Raw genomic sequence first — 15,192 nt, 5'->3', positions numbered from 1 at the left:
TGTTTTTGTAGTTTTCTTTTTTAATTTGGCCCCGAGGGACTGCCACCTGCTCCTGGTCAGGGCTTTGGGGCCTCAGGGACCCTCAGAGTTCCACCAGCAGAAGCTCAAGCCCTGTTCAAACTACGCTACTTTTGTTAGCGACAGGCCCTGTTGTTCACACCGTCGACGCTCAATCAGGCTGCTGTTCACACGACAAGATTTGTCGGCGCACAGGAGCGTTCATTAATGCCTCAGCCTGATGGGGAGGGAAGTCACTGACGCCTAAAATCTTGCAGTGTGAACTGAGCTTTAGCCTTCATGTGGGACCAGGTTGGACCGGTCTGAGGGTGAAGGTCTGACAAAGTGCAATCCAATTACATGACAACAACAGTGATCCAGAGAACCACCTTACCCCCCCCCCTCAAAACCACCACATCCTTTCCGGCCTCAAGCTTGATTTATGCTTCTGCGTCGTGGCGACGCCGTACCTACGCCGTCAACGCAGACCCCTACGCCGTAGCCCGACGTGCACCTCCAAAAAATCCTGACTACGCGTCGCGTCGACGCATAGTGACGTGAACGTCAACGGACTGTGATTGGTCCGCTCACATGACGTTTCCGGTTCAGCACAACAACACCGCTATTTTTTAAGTTTCTGTGGTGAGAGCAACACGCAAAAATAAAAATGGACCAAGCCGAAGAAAGAGTTATCGAGGAGGTTCGCAGGTATGACCACCTTTACAACTTCCATTGTTGTCTCTGTCTCTGACCCATGTGCTTTGACCGGAAGAAAACTAAGGAATTCGACAAGAGTCCCCCAAAACCATACGAAGATAAAGCCACACCCCTCTAGTGGCTTGGCGGTGAATTACAGAGCAACGCGTTCCCTCGACGCAGAACTATAAATGCACAATGACGACGTAGGGGCTACGGCGTCGCCACGATGCAGAAGCATAAATCAGGCTTCAGTCACCACCATGTGCCCCCTTCACATTCCTGTCTGCCCCCTTACATATGCCTGTCTAGAACCGGCCCTGCTGCAGCTCCACTTCCTGGACTGAATGAGGGGCCCAGCAGGTCCCTGCGGGGACTCACCTGCTCTGTCCAGCCTGACTCGGGGCTTCAGCACGGCATCGAGCAGCAACCTCTGCCGGCGGTTCTCCCGCTCGTACTCCGCCACGGTTTCCTCCAGCAGAGCCACGATCTGCTCCGCGGCCGCCGCCAGCCGCTCGGTGAGCAGCGCTCTCAGCACTGGGACTCCAGCCGCTGAGTCTCCTTCTCCCAGCTGCAGCAGGAAGTCTTCAGCGGCGGCGAGGATCCGCTCCTGGACCGACACCCGCAGCAGCTGCGCGGCGCACATGTTGAGGCTCTACCGGCGCCACTCAGCCTTCAGGAGACAAAGACCGAGGCCGGGGCTTCACGGACTTCTCCTTCTTTCCTTGTTGTGTTCAAAGCTTCCCGCGTCTTCTTCTCGTTTTGTGAAGCGCGTATTGATGACGTATGTGGTGACGTCCAAAGCCTCGCCAGCCAGCAGTGACCACGTGACTGATTCAGGCCCTGCTTCTCCGGCTTGGCGTGAGATTCTAAATGTAAAGCAGTGAAACGCCGTGGTTTCCTCCCTCTGGTTCGCGCGTCTGTTGCAGCTTCGTTTCCATCACAGCTCTCTCAGCCCCATCAGCCATGTTGTTCATCATCGTGTTGGTTTTTGGAAATTGTACTAAAAGGACGGTTTGTTTGTTTGTTTGTTTTTTCTTTAAATGACCTGTGGCAGCACTTGGATGATGAAGTGGGGAGACTTGGAAGAAGTGGAACTCCAGCGAGTACATCAAGTACAGCGAGTACATCAAGTACATCAAGTACAGCGATACTAGCAGATACTGGACGGACTCAAGATCCTCTGGTGCACTGAAGAGCCAGCAGACTGCCTGTCCCAGCCTCTTCCTGCTGGCCACAGACTTCCTGTGCAGGCCGTCATCATCAGGGCCATGTGAGCGTGTGTTCTCCATGGCAGGAGAAATCGCTTCAAGAAACCCAACAGACTTGATTTGAAAACGTTGGAAAAACTTCTTTTTTAATAAAAAATTGTAAAAACAAAGCGTCCTCAGTCCCATCACTTTCACTGAGACTTTCACATCATGGTCCCATTGTTCAAAGACATGGAACGATCCAGTATGAACGCAAAGACTTCAATGATCTCATTGTGTTCACGGGTCATCAAATCAGTGTCAGTTCAGTCGGTCAAGCCTGCAGGGAAGTTTACAGTCCAGCAGGTGTCAGTATTCAGTGACAGTAACACAGTGTCATGGCGTCCACAGGCTTCATGACGCCTCATCCACCCTTCACTCCTGTCTCGTCCTTGTGTGCTCACTCCAGCCCGTTGATCCACAGTTCCTGCCACAGCCTCTACCTTGTTAATGCAGCCGTGCCTGTCTTGTGTTCTTCAGCCTCTGAGAGTTTTTGAAAGTTTTATCCGATAGTCTAGATTTAGTGGATACGTTTGCAGCTGTTTGGTTTCTCTGCTCGGAGTACAAGAACATCAACGTCCCTTGCCGTGAACCCTGCTTCTGTCCTGAGTCTGAGCCTGGTCCTGTCAATCACAATGATCCAATTTTTGGAACTGACCATATTTTTCTTTCAAAAACAAAAGAAATCAAGAGAGCGATTCCTCAGTGATGGAATGAAAAGATCTTCCTCACAAACGTGGACGATACAAAGCTCTCTTCCTCTTCATCTCCAATTATTTGACCAAATTTGGCCGTCAAACTGGAGAGAAAACTCAGCCCTGTTGAACTCTGGCACCTTTCCATTTACAAATAACACGTGTCCACGTGACAAAGTGTGTGAGCAGGAAGGAAGGGAGGAGGGGGGCTGAGAAAATAACAGCAGATCCCTGGATGGAGACCCCGTGCTCTTCTCTCCACCTCTCTTCCTCCCTGCTCTCTCCACCCCTCTTGAACAACACTGCAGGTGAACAGTTAGCATTGCTCTGTTTGATGAAGCTGCGTTCAGGGAATGAGGAAGTTTCCCTTTGTGTCACTGCTTCTCTATTAATCTGATCTCTGATCAGTTCACCAAGAAGAGTCTGGGGTCAGGGGCTTGATGAGTAGAGCTGTTTAGTCAGGAGGAGGCTGCTCTGATTGGTTCCTGACACTGAAACAAGGCCAAAGCTCAAGTACACAGGCTCACATATTGAAGTATTCTCAGTCTTCCCACTTCAAGTATTTTCTACTCTGCACACCAAGTTACCTCTTATGTTAAGTTACTAGCTGAGAGTTATGCAGGACACTTGGATGGAAACATAACCTTTTTCTCTAATCAGCACAACAATGTGGGCGTGGAGTGAATCAACACCATAACAGTAACGAGGAATGAACGCAGCAGCCATCTTGGAATCACCAGGTTTACAAGGCTTCCACTCGGTGAGAGCAACCCCTCGATGGAGGAGAAGAAGCCGGACCATCAAGAAGACCTGAAAGAAGACAGCAGAGGCAGGAAGAGGAACCAGAGACACACAAACAGACACAACACTGCCACCTTCTGATCTGATGACATCAGAGTTGAATGTGTGGACTATTTGGAGGCCAAGCCTCACAATAAAAGCAGCATTTTCATGGGAATGTGTTCCATCCAGGGCTGCACGGTGGTGCAGTGGTCAGCACTGTCTCCTCACAGCAAGAAGGTTCCTGGTTCCAGTCCCGGCTCCAGCACAGGATCTCTCTGTGTGAGTCTCCATGTTCTCCTGTTCCTGTGTGGGTTCTCTCTGGTACTCCAGCTTCCTCCCACAGTCCAAAGACATCAAGAGGGGACCAGGTTAATCCAGACTCTAAATTGACTGTAGGTGTGACTGTGAGAGCGAATGGTTGTCTGTCTCTATGTGTTGGACCTGTGATGGACTGGTGACCTGTCCAGGGTGAACCCTGCCTCTCGCCTGAAGATACTGGCATAGGCTATGGACATCAGGCAGCTGGTGTGTTGGTGGATCTGTGGATCCTGCTGGAAGAAGCAGGGTGGAGCTCTGAATGGTTCCTGTCTCAAAGAGCTTCTCTGTGCAGCTCCCATCAGCTCCTAAAAACAGGAAACCAGCAGATTCACTGTTGAACGGTGGCATTAAAATGATGCCAGTGCTGGTTGTCTCTGTCTAAGGGTTGTGAGGGCATCCAGCTGCAGCCAGGAGACAAACAGGGATGCTGCTTGAGGACATCATCCAGGAGGCTGTCCATGGGGTGGAGCTGGGGTCTCAGACTGGGGACATTGGACAAGAACTTCTCAGAGGAAACTCATCATGGTGGCTCAGTGAAGAAAACTAGACCTGAGCTGCCTGCTGGAACCTAGCAGGTGAAGGACAGAGCTCCACCTCTTTAGAGACACCACCACTGTGGGCTCATGTTGGCAAAAGAAGTGGGTCAGTATTTGACACACACACACACACACACACACACACACACACACACACACACACACACACACACACACACACACACACACATGCATGTTCTTACACACAGAGACTTTTCCTCTGTTTTTGTTTTTTACTGGTTTTGAACCAGTAACTGGTTTCTGTTGGTTTGATTTGCTTGACTGGTTGTTGTTTGTTGACCTTCCAAATCCACATTTTGGGTTCTGGCTTGTTCTGCTTTTCATTTTGTGTTTGTATTAAAGTTCTGTTACTGAAAAAGAGACTTCTTTCTCTTTTTCTTGAAGTAAATATATGAGGGTCTAAACTGACCCATAACACCATGGATGTTCCAATAGTTAATGATATTAAAATGAATACTAAATCAAACCAGTCCATGTCAGAGATGTGTTCTAACACCCTCAGTAACGGTCAGGAAACACAACAACCTTTGGTTCATTTCTAGGATTTTCTTGAGGTTCATTTTACCATTTTTTAAACTGAAATCGAGGGTTTAGTGACTATAAAAAGGTCCAGAGGCCCACAACTAAATCTTCAAACCAATATTTCCATGGATAAGGAAGCCTAACAAGGTCACCAAGAGATGGAAACAACTTGGAGGATAGAAAATTGTTTTTAGTTTATTTGACAGCTGATTGAAGACGTGGGTCAAAACTGACCGTGACCATAGAGATGGGAACAGAAAGCTGACACAGAGGAAGGTTCCAGCTCTGAAAAAGGAGTTTGATCAAAATCTTGAACTGCCAGTAGAAATATCCTTTTGTATGTTGACCTTTGTTGACAGAAGTCACTTTAGCTTGGCAGTGAAAAGAATGGCTGCTAGCTTGACAAAGAGCTGCACAAACCAGGTTCAAGCTGGACTTTGGACCCTGGTATCTGCAACGACTCCATCAGCTCCTAATCTAGCAGCTCTGCTGGGTCCAACTATTTTACAGAACATTTGACAGACCTGTGGAGCAGTGAGGACACACATGAGTTGATCACATGATCCACTGAAGCGCCATTTTACCCTGGTACTGAGGTCACCAACATGAGCTGGAGTTGGGAATCTTGAACTGAACCTGGTATCACAGCGACACCTACTGCTGCAAAATGGAACAGCAACACTGAACCCAAGTACAGGATTGGAGGGAGACTGATGGTCGCTGTTTGGGTTTTTGAAGAACAAGGAGGGCGTGGCTTCAAGCTGGATTCTCAGAGACTATTTCCCCAACCTCTACATTGGTATCTACACTGTCCTCCAGTCATGTGACTGAAGTCATCCAGTCACGTGACTGAAGTCATCCAGTCATATCAGTGATGTCACTCTGCAGGACTGTCATTGCCGTCTCATTCTAGAAAAGAATCCAGACTCCACTTTTATGGGGCAGTTTTGGTCTTTAAAGACTTGACAGTTCCAGGAGATTTAGTCTGGCTCAAGATCTTCAGATCAACCCAGGACAGAAGGCTGTGACTCCATTGGATTGTGTAGTTGGAGCATTCAGAGATCTGGTGGATCTCAGTAGGAGCTGGATTTATCCACTGAATGATCCTGGTCAATGTGATCCTGCTCCTCCATCTCTCAGGCTGACAGAGCAGGAGGACCTGACTGAGAAGAAAGCTGCCCTTGAGCAGCTTCAGTCTCTGTGTGACAACACACAGGCAGAAAACCTGAATTTGAGGGAACAAGTTTCTACTCTTGAACATGAGAATAAAAGAGCAATCCAGGAGCTCCAGAACCTCACTGCTGTGGTGGCCAACCTCCAAACGGTCCAGGACAAGAACCAGACTCAGATAGAAGATCTGAACGCAACAGTCCACAGTCTTCAGTGTGAGGGGAGGAAGGTTGATGGAGAGAACAATGAGCTCAGAAAAGAGCTGACCCAGGTTCAGTGTCTGAGGGAGAGTGAACAGGTGGAGATGAAATGTCTTGAGGAAGACCTGACTGAGAAGAAAAGTGCACTTGATCAGCTTCAGTCTCTGTGTGACAAGAGATGGACAGAAAACCAGAATTTGTGGGGACAGGTTTCTAGTCTTGGACAAGAGAAGATTATTGCATATCAGCTGGTAGAGAACATGTCTGCCATGGTGGGCAACCTTGAATCTGTGAGGGAGGAGAACAAGACTCAGATCAGAGACCTGAACACACAAGTCCACAATCTTCAGCTTGAGGTGAAGATGGTTTACAAGGAGAAGTGTGACCTCAAGTGTGAGCTCAACTCCATCCAAGCAGAGAAGAAAAAAATGAGACAAGAACTCACTGAGAAGAAGGCGACTCTTGAACAGCTGAGGTCCCAGAGTGAGGAGAGAGAGGCAGAAAATGGATGTTTGAGGAGACGAGTTTCTACTGCATCTCAGGAGACAGAGACCTTCACTGCAGAGTTGGCCCACCTTGAATCAAGGAAGGACCAGGACCCCACAAAGAGTGACAGTCTGAACGGTGAAGTTCAGAGTCTTCTATGTGCAGTGAGAACACAAAAGAAGAAAAGGAGCAGTGCTCAGAGGGAAATCCTGGGAAATCTTCATGATTTAAAAAGCTGTTTGAAAGAGGAAAATCATAACCTTCAAGTGAAGGTCCAGCAAACTTCTGAAGAGCAAGCAGACTCTCCCCTACGTCCAGCCAGAGAAGAGCAAACAGACTCTCCCCTACGTCCAGCCAGAGAAGAGCAAGCAGACTCTCCCCTACGTCCAGCCAGAGAAGAGCAAACAGACTCTCCCCTACGTCCAGCCAGAGAAGAGCAAGCAGACTCTCCCCTACGTCCAGCCAGAGAAGAGCAAGCAGACTCTCCCCTACGTCCAGCCAGAGAAGAGCAAGCAGACTCTCCCCTACGTCCTGCCAGAGAAGAGCAAGCAGACTCTCCCCTACGTCCAGCCAGAGAAGAGCAAACAGACTCTCCCCTACGTCCAGCCAGAGAAGAGCAAGCAGACTCTCCCCTACGTCCAGCCAGAGAAGAGCAAGCAGACTCTCCCCTACGTCCAGCCAGAGAAGAGCAAGCAGACTCTCCCCTACGTCCAGCCAGAGAAGAGCAAGCAGACTCTCCCCTACGTCCAGCCAGAGAAGAGCAAGCAGACTCTCCCCTACGTCCAGCCAGAGAAGAGCAAGCAGACTCTCTCCTACGTCCAGCCAGAGAAGAGCAAGCAGACTCTCCCCTACGTCCAGCCAGAGAAGAGCAAGCAGACTCTCCCCTACGTCCAGCCTGAGAAGAGCAAGCAGACTCTCCCCTACGTCCAGCCAGAGAAGAGCAAACAGACTCTCCCCTACGTCCAGCCAGAGAAGAGCAAGCAGACTCTCCCCTACGTCCAGCCAGAGAAGAGCAAGCAGACTCTCCCCTACGTCCAGCCAGAGAAGAGCAAAAAGACTCTCCCCTACGTCCTGCCAGAGAAGAGCAAGCAGACTCTCCCCTACGTCCAGCCAGAGAAGAGCAAACAGACTCTCCCCTACGTCCAGCCAGAGAAGAGCAAGCAGACTCTCCCCTACGTCCAGCCAGAGAAGAGCAAGCAGACTCTCCCCTACGTCCAGCCAGAGAAGAGCAAACAGACTCTCCCCTACGTCCTGCCAGAGAAGAGCAAGCAGACTCTCCCCTACGTCCAGCCAGAGAAGAGCAAGCAGACTCTCCCCTACGTCCAGCCAGAGAAGAGCAAGCAGACTCTCCCCTACGTCCAGCCAGAGAAGAGCAAGCAGACTCTCCCCTACGTCCAGCCAGAGAAGAGCAAGCAGACGCTCTCATATGTTCTTCTGCAGAGGAGCGACGGGATTCTGCTGCATATCCTGCAACTGAAAAGCAGAATGATGGGGGCACCCTGGAGACTGGACCTGCTAAGTGTCAAACCAGAGGTCTACTGAGCCGTGTGACATCTGGTGTAGAAGATGTTCTGTTTATGTTCATAGTTTTTTCTTTGTGTGCTTTTCCTCAACTTTGTTTTCTTTGTTTGTTCTATATGATGATACCTTGATCACCACAGCAGTTGATCCCAGCTTGATTAGCTGAGTGCTTTGCAGTCTAAAGCACTTTAGTGATACCTGTGGGGTCCCTTATCCTCCCTGACCACAGGGATTCAGCCTCACTGAAGGAGAGTGAACCTTCCAGTTTGCAGCTCCTAGACTCTGGACCTAGACTCTGGAACGCTCTCCCACTGGACATGAGGACGCTGAGGACGCCTTCAGAAAGAAGCTAAAGACCCATTTGTTTAGTAATATTATTGTTCATGATGGAATCGTCCCTCTGTACTTGCCCACACAGGTCAAGAGGTCAACTGATTCCCTGTTTAAAACAGCTCTTCCATCACATGGATGTGCATCCCAACAGTCAGAGCTCACCGATGCTCCTATTCCCTCCGGTGGGAGGCGCTATGAGTGACTGAGGGTCAGGGGGGTCAGGCTAGTCCAGATAGTGGGTCTGTATGAGGTTGTTAGGGAGGGATAAGGTAGTGGCAGAGTTCAGGCTGTAGTTGTGCTCCAACAGTTGAGACAGGGCAGGACAAAAAATGACCTCCTGATGGCGTTAGGAGTGATTCTTACAAGAACCAATCAATAAAAGTGGGTGGTGACCTGCTCATGTGACGCTTGTGTTGATGATTACTGGGTCTCCTCCATGCTCATTTATCATGAATGAATCCCTCGAAGTAAAACACCTAATGTCTCCTGAGTTGTTTCACAAAATGTGTGTGTGTGTGTGTGTGTGTGTGTGTGTGTGTGTGTGTGTGTGTGTGTGTGTGTGTGTGAGTGTGTGGGAAATAACTACAAGTTATCTATGTATAGATCAAAAAATTATGAATCAGTTGGATACATTGACAGTGGAAGTTCAGGTTTCCTGTAATTCAGTTTGCAGACAACACAGAAAACTGCCCCTGACCCCTCCCCTCATTCTGGAGGCTTTAACATGAAAATGAAAATGCTGAGAGACACAAATGCAAATCAGAGTATTTGACCAGAGGTGACATTTTTTAATGCTTTTCTTGTTATATTTGTTATATATGTTCTGTATGGTTATATTTGTTATGGTTTTTATGGAGTTTATGGTTATTATCTCTGTTTTTTGTGTCTTTGTCTTTGTTGTCCTCCCCTTCGTCCGTCCTGGATTTTTGACCCTGGTTGCAGGAAGCGTGTGACCTCAAGTCCTTTTTCTGTGTTGCTGAACGTAGAGCCTTGCTTCATTGTGTTAGCTAAAGTGTGATCCTCCCTGCTAATTCCTTATTTCGTTGACAAATTACCCACCAAAAATTAATACCTACTTGCTTTATTTGGCTGAAGTTTAAAAGACCATCATTCTTGCAGCAACAGTCTTTCTGCCTTGTAAACACGCTAAGCTAACGATGGCTTCTCCCTCTTGTCCTCCTCTCTCCTGCTCAGAGTGCCACATGTTTTGTTCCTCCTCTGCCTCCTTTAGTGATACTGATAAGTGTGTTAAATGTAGTTTTCTTGTTGTGTTGGAGGTGAGGCTTAGCGATGTTGAATTGGACCTGCAGCGGCTCTGCACCAAAAGCTGCAAGAGCTAGCCAACCCTCACTCGCTGGTGCAGACCAACTTAGCTTAGCTCCTGGCTTAGGCCCAACTAGCGCTCCCCCAGAAGCTCCCAAGCATCTGGGAGAGCGCCAAGAAAAGTTGGGCCTAAGCTAGGATGTGCTTGCTCATGAAGAATTGTTGGGTGTAAATTCATTTAAAGAGTGTGGAACTGGACCTGTTCTACTTGTAAAGTGTAACTTTTGTTATTTGGTGCTTTACAGGGTGATGACTTGACTTCATTGCAGCTTTGACCTGAGCAGGTGTTCATCCTCATCTCAGTAACAGGGGACACTTTATCACAGCAGTGGACAAACATCAGCATTCATCACCCAGCAGCTCTTCTGATCAACAGAACAAGTTAAAGTATACTGGAGAATGAGGGCATCGATCCCTCTACCTCTCACATGCTAAGCGAGCGCTCTACCATTTGAGCTAATTCCCCTGTTAAGGAGCACAGCAGATGATGCATGTTGACCTTCATGCATGGTTGAATGAGCATCACCAGTTGAAGCTTCTCTGGTTGACCAATGTAATGGAGACCAAGGGTTCCATGACATAAATGATGAATTGAAGGTAGCATTTGTCTTGGTATTAACAGTTTATGTAAATTAGAGGCACACACACATGTTAATGGTGAGGTTTATTGAATCAGCAAACATGTGAAACATTTTCTATGCCATGTGTTCCAGGGAGGGACCTGGGAAGCACAGGGGGACCGGCCATCCTGCCTGTGGAAAATGAAGACCCCAGTGTCAGTCAGTGGGAATCACTGTGCAAGGCCTGGTATTTAGTGTTGATCTAGTTTGTCTTATGTAAATGTGGCAGTTTCAGTCGTCACGTCAGTCCTCACCTCTTCCTGGTGGTTTCCTTAAAGGGGGTGGAGCCAAAAGGGGAGAGTGGCCCAAGGAAGCTCCTTAAGAGCTGTAGGTGCAAACCTTTGCTCCCAGATGGGAGAGGGGGTACAATCACAGGCGAGGTTCATTGAATGATTATGTGGATGTATGATTGAGTTGGTGAAGTAGTCTGGAATCATGTATATATTTGGTCAGGTTAAGTTGTTGCTGGTTTGATGTAAATATTGATTGTAGAGCATGGTTGTGGTCTCACGTCCACTCTATGGGCCATCCATCGTCATCTTCTGCTTATTCCTTACTAGTAAGGGTCACGGGGGGGGGGGGGGCTGGAGCCTATCCCAGCATCTACGGGCGAGAGGCGGGGTTCACCCTGGACAGGTCACCAGTCCATCGCAGGTCCAACACACAGACGAACAACCATTCACGCTCACGCCTACGGTCAATTTAGAGTATCAATCAGCCTCGTCCCCTAATGTCCATGTCTTTGGACAGTGGGAGGAAGCCGGAGTACCTGGAGAGAACCCACGCAGGCCTGGGGAGAACATGCAAACTCCACACAGAAAGATCCCACGCCCGAGCCAGGACCCGAACCCGGAACCTTCTTGCTGTGAAGGCACAGTGCTGACCACTGCACCACCGTGCAGCCCCGCTATGGGCTGGTCTGTCTAATTTCCTGCAGCCAGGAGGGAATTAAAGGCAGTCAGGGGTTTTTAATGGAAGTTGATGGTGTCTCATGCAATCTCTTTCAATACTCCAGTGGTGGTTTAAGTGAAGAAAAACATGGGTTAGTCAGTAGGACTCTGTGTGTGTGTGTGTGTGTGTGTGTGTGTGTGTGTGTGTGTGTGTGTGTGTGTGTGTGTGTGTGTTTCCATGCAGACTTTCCTTGTGACAACCGATTTGATTTGGAAACCATCTCATCTAAATCTCCTCTCCAAAAACCCTCTTCTTCAACTTTGTACCCAAGTTGTCTCCTCATCAGGCACCACAGTATCCAGTAGGTTCAGTTAAAACAGTCATCAGTGATTAATGTTCATGTTCAATGATGAGGTTTTGATTTATTCTTCCAGAATCATCTGAACAAACCCTCCTCAACACAGTGAAGCCTTCATCTGACAGGAGGAGTTTCTTTCCCCAGTGATTCCACTGATAATGAAAAGCTTCGTTCATCAGACTGGTCTGATAGGATCAACTACTGGTTGCTCTGGAGTGGAAACAGCAACCTGTCAGGAAACATTAGTCAGATCAAAGCCAAGATTAAAGCAAGAGCCTCCAGATCAAAGACAGAATTGATGATGATGTCATCAGGGGGGCTTTGATAGTGTCTTTATTTGTACCTGGAATTCTATATTTGATCTCAGGAGGACATGAAAGAAACACAACTGAGGAAAGTAGAGGAGAACATTCAGTTTCATTTGAAACACTCGAACTGTTGAACAGTAGAATTTGTTTGAAACAGTTTACAACACTGAGTGACAGGACTGAAGAGGGGAGATTTTGGTATTTTCAGTTTAATTCTAACTTAAAACTGGGCATGAACATTTTTAGTCGTTCACATTCTAACATACAGAGGAAGTCATGACATTCCCTTTTTTTTAACCTGTCCTGTTCAGGAAATGGAAATGGAAATTTAGCTGCTATGTTGAATCAGAAAAACCTTTTGAAGTCTACTTTTGCTTCAGTCAGAAAGTGGACTGTTGTTAACTCTTACAATGGTTGGTGATTGTGGAGGAAGACAAAATCCTCACGAACCTCTTTTTAACAGACACGCATTTCTAAAGACACTGGTTCATTTTATTTTTCTTCTTCTAGCAGAGGATGGTTTCGATCCATCGACCTCTGGGTTATGGGCCCAGCACGCTTCCTCTGCGCCACTCTGCTCTACCATTGATGGAACAGTCCTTGTTTTATGAGAGCATTCTCTGTCTTTGTCTCTGCCCTGCTCTCCTGCTCTCTTTCCCCTCATTTAGTCCTTGACATGATCCATGCTCTACAGCTCTGCGGGTGGAATGAAGACCTGCGTCTGCTCTGCCCGTGCCATCCTTCGTCTCAACCTAAATTGTTTGACCCACCTTTATAATGATCGGACTCGCTCCCGCTGAGCGTGCCAGGCGTGCTCTCGCTGCAGACAACACAACCAAACTGGCCCGATCAGGATTTGACAGGCCGAACTCGCGCCGAAATCTTTACAAAAAATCCATTTTTGTCACCCACGTGAAGATGGGTGGGAACATGCCCTAAAAACACCAAGAATAATATTCACCACCTTCTGAACGGGTCCTGGCCCGTCTCCTGCATCAGGGGCCGCCGCAGTCGCCCATCAGCTGTTCAACAGCTGTTCGCCGCAACACTCAATGAGACAAAGACATAGAAGCTCAAACTGCTGTTGCGGAAGCCATGATCGTATAGTGGTCAGTACTCTGTGTTGTGGCCGCAGCAACCCTGGTTTGAATCCGCGTCACGGCAGCATGAGATAAATTTCTTTGTGTGTGTTGATGGACACAAGCCAAGCAGAAATTTCCCACGATGCAATAGGGCAGTGTTTGGTCAGTGTTGAGCAGGCGTCAGTCTGACAACAATGTCATATTATTGTGTCATCACTTGACCAGACCCAAAAGTAGACTCAGGTATCAGTTTCTTCTCAATGCTAACGTCTGCTAGCTTAGTCTGCTACTTTGATGGCTCTGCCTGCTCTAAGGTCCAGACCCCTGGATGTGGTGGTTCCTACCTGAACATAGATTCTGTCAGCTCATGTTGTTAAATCAACTCACCAGGAACACCAGTAGATTTCAATGGACTGACAATGAGTCTCATTGAATGGTAAACATGTCAAATATGAAGTCATCACCTGAGGAGGTCTGCTGCTGGAATGAAGCTCCAGATATTCACAAGATATTCTAGATCTTAAAATAAAGCATTTTTATATTTGATTTATTGTTCATTAGCCTGCTTCACATTGTTTGATTTTATGTGTTGGATATAAATAGAACTTTGATCCACAACCTCCACAAACACTCTTGTCCAACTTTTGTGCCCAAATTTTCTCCTCATGAGGCACCAAATCAAGTCAAATCATTTTTATTTGTTTGAACCAAATCACAACAAAGTTCTCTCATGACTCTTCACTAGTAGAGCAGGTCCAGCACCAAACTGCTTCAATGAATCTACACCCAACAATTCTCCATCAGCAGCACATCCTGCAACAGTGGTGATGAACACCTTCCTTTTAAAAGGCAGGAACGTCGAGCAGATCCAGGATCAGTGGGGACGGCCTTCTGCTTTGACCGGTTGTATTTAAAGCTCCATCAGATTGGAACAACCTTTCCTCCTCACTTGGGTCTCTCACTTCCTTTCTCATCTTCAAATCATCAAGCATTTTCAAACATCTGCTCTCGTTTCTGATGCACCTCCCCTTTTCTCTCCAGGATTCACTCTCTACTTGTTCTTGTTTGTTCTCTGTACTGTAAATATGTGGATATTTGTGTATGAATATGCATTGTGTACTTTAATGGTGCATGGAAGCAGTATTTATTTAGATGGGTGTTTAAATGTATGAGTATGTGAACACAGGCCCACTCCTTTTCTGTAGTGGGATCTCTGATCATACTTTGTATAATACTGGATGGTGGTGGTGGTGGGGGGGGGGGGGGGCTTTGGGGAACATTGTTGGCCTGTACCTGGGTGTATGATGTGTGTGTCCTTGTGTTGAAAATAGAATCTACTTTTATTATTGTTGTATTGTTGGTCATTATTTGTCAGGACCCCTCCAAAATGAGATGGTGCATCTCAAGGGGCTGCCCTTGAAATCAAGTATCAAGAATGAAGGTGTCTGCTGGTCTTGGTGGACCCTCTGCTTCTCCAGTTGAGTCAACAGATTCCTGTGTTGCTTGAGTCATTGTGTATCCTGGCTGCATTCAGTGCTTTCACCGCTGCAGCCTAGCTTGATTGCCAGTCAGGACAGGTGTTATTAAGAATGGAAGAGGGGACAGTTTTGGCAGGACAAGTTGCTCCACATTCAGGAGATGGTGGGAAGTTTCAAAGCTGCCATAAATCTTGATGACAAACTCCTTCACTGTGTGGTTCAGAGTCCCTGGTTTGATTGCAGCTTTGACCTGAGCAGGTGTTCATCCACATCTCAGTAACAGGGGACACTTTATCACACCAGTGGACAAACATCAGCATTCATCACCCAGCAGCTCCTCTGATCAACAGAACAAGTTAAAGTATTCTCAGAAGGACGGCATGGATCCCTCTACCTCTCACATGCTAAGCTAGCACTCTACCATTGGAGCTAAGTCCCTGCTAATGAGCACAGCAGATAATGCAGGTTGACCTTCATGCAGGGTTTAATGAGCGTCACCACTTGAAGCTTCTCTGGTTCAACAAACCCTTGGGACCAAGACACGAATTGTAACCTGTGCAGGTCCAGACCCATACTGAAGTTGGTGGAGACAATTGTTTCAACC

General features: G+C 47.7%; 1 non-coding gene across 1 annotated transcript; it reads right to left on the bottom strand.

Moving 5' to 3' along the window:
* Window positions 1–12,535: 12,535 nt before the first annotated feature.
* Window positions 12,536–12,607, bottom strand: trnam-cau (transfer RNA methionine (anticodon CAU)). The gene has a single exon. It is a non-coding gene; the product is annotated as a tRNA-Met (tRNA).
* Between the last annotated feature and the right edge of the window lie 2,585 nt (window positions 12,608–15,192).

The sequence above is a fragment of the Aulostomus chinensis genome, chromosome 1 (assembly GCF_037954235.1).
Source record: "Aulostomus chinensis isolate RoL2024-O1b breed Wild chromosome 1, RoL_Achi_v1.0, whole genome shotgun sequence".
NCBI classification, from domain to species: domain Eukaryota; kingdom Metazoa; phylum Chordata; class Actinopteri; order Syngnathiformes; family Aulostomidae; genus Aulostomus; species Aulostomus chinensis.
The sequence above is the reverse complement of the archived record's forward strand: the minus strand, read 5'-3'. Positions and strand labels throughout refer to the sequence as shown.